This window comes from Orycteropus afer, unplaced genomic scaffold, assembly GCF_000298275.1.
Source record: "Orycteropus afer afer isolate SDZICR_OR568_19922 unplaced genomic scaffold, OryAfe1.0 scaffold00082, whole genome shotgun sequence".
NCBI lineage: Eukaryota > Metazoa > Chordata > Mammalia > Tubulidentata > Orycteropodidae > Orycteropus > Orycteropus afer.
In genome coordinates this window covers 7,957,547-7,959,630 of record NW_006921669.1, presented here as the reverse complement: position 1 = coordinate 7,959,630, position 2,084 = coordinate 7,957,547, and the positions used below count along the sequence as shown (strand labels likewise).

Genomic DNA, 2,084 nt, shown 5'->3' with positions numbered 1-2,084 from the left:
CATTTTCCTCCTGTCAGGATCGTGTTCCACAGCATGCCTAGTGAGAGTTTGTTTCATTGCAAATGATTTACCACAGCCAGGGTGTTCACACAGAAATGGGCGCTTTTCCTCATGAAAAGAGGACCGTGGTTCTGGAGGTTAAACACAGTGGGGTAGGTTCTTCCACAACCATCTCTTGGACATCAACACACATCTCTTTCTGGGGAGTATACTTTCATGTGTTGCCTAAGATCATCTTTGAGTTGGAATGTTTTCCAGCATACTCCACACCTTTATGGGTTTCTCTCACATGTTTCAGAAGCTCTGTCCATGTTTTTGCCACAAAGGAGCATCCTTTTGTCGTATACAGCCCTCATGGACCTTCTTATGTTGTTAACCTGCTGGGTGATGCAAAAAGTGTTTTCTGCATCCTTTATGGTCATGCTTGAGCAGTGGTTCATTGGCATGCTGGCACTGATGGACCTTCAGCGGCTGATGTTTCTTAAAAGTCTTTTTACATCTTTCAGAATCGCACTCACAATGTCTTTGCTGATTTTCATGTTTGTGCTCAGAATGTTTCTTTGAGTTTGGTTTTGCATTGAATTTCTGATCACACACACTAGTGTCACAAAGATGTTAGGTTGTTATTGCTGTTGTTGTGAATTGTATATGGGTGGTTGTTACTGCAGTTGTCCTTTATTCCTGTGTGTCTCTCAGTGTCTTCGTTTGCCGTGGTCGTGTTTCACTGACTTCTCTCATGTTGTGTATTGTCCTTCCCTTCACCAGAGTTAACACATGCCTACTATTAACACATGTAATCTATTAAGTGGTTCTCTTTCCTTCCCCTCCCTTCCCTGATAACCATCAGAGTGTTGCTTTCTGTGACTAAACCTTTTCTTAACTTATAAAAGTGGTAGCGTACGGTATTTGTCCTTTTGTGATTGACCTATTTCACTCAGCATAATGTCTTCCAGATTCACTCATGTTTAAGATGTTTCATGAAGTCTTCATTATTCTTTATTGGTGCATAGTATTCCACTGTATGTATGTACCACATTTTGTTTATCCATCAATCCGTTGATGAACACTTAGGTTGTTTCCATCTTTTTGCTGTTGTGAACAATCTGCAGTGAACATGGGTGTGCATGTGTGGATATAGAATTCTTGTGTGCCATTTTTTTTCTCTCGGCACTCTCAAAATCATTTTCAAGTCTTTTTTAAACCGTCTTGACCACTGCTGATAGAAGCTGCTTCTGCCTCTAGGTTGGCTCCTCACTGATCAAAAGCGGTAATCAAAATACAGAACCCTAATTTGTAGAAGACAAGTCTCTCTTGCCCTCCTTGACATCTGCAAGTCAGAACAAGATTGTGGACCACCATCTCCATGGCTCCCAACTATGGGACTTTTGGTTGGGGGGTGGTAGCTGCTATGCAAAACACTAAAATTTAACAGCCTCTTTCTTCATCAAGCATTCCCCTCCCCACAACACTAAATGTGTTGTAAATAGTTCTTTAAACAGTTACTGCCAACTCAATAGGTTTTGGTGGGGCAAGTGATTTCTAGAGCTTCCTACTTGGGCATCTTCTATGTTGTCACTCTTCAAAAACTCTTCTTTAGAGAGAACATTTTAGATTGTGTTAATGCCAAATCAGACGTATATGATTAATCTGAAAGAAATCTCTCCTTGCCATTGCAAACCCAAGAACATAATTTCCAAAGACTTTTCACTGCTTGCCTTTCCATAGCCCAGATGCTTCATAGCATAAAAAGACCATGAACTTAGTGCTGTTGTGAATGACGGATTTAAGCACAAGTCCAGGTTTAGCTTAATAAGTGGCTTTCAGTTGTTCTTGGCCCAACTATGATGTTGAAAAGCTGCTTCTTTTCTCTCAAACCAGACTGGCAGCTCTTTGAAGGCTTTGTTAACGTGCCCAAGTCTGCTGTCTGCCCTCATGTGTTGTCGTTAAAAAACAAAACAAAACAAACCCACTGCCATCAAGTTGATCCCAACTCAAAGCAACCCATTGGGTTTCCAAAGCAGCAAACCTTTATGGAAGTAGATTGCCCCATCTTCCTTCCACGGAGTAGCTGTGGCTTTGAACTG

General features: G+C 41.3%; 1 protein-coding gene across 1 annotated transcript in view; it reads left to right on the top strand.

The window, feature by feature from the left end:
- The window catches only part of LOC103197659 (nebulin related anchoring protein), a 91,911-nt gene that overhangs the window by 14,976 nt on the left and 74,851 nt on the right, over positions 1–2,084 (top strand). The gene's annotated exons all lie outside the window — the stretch shown is intronic.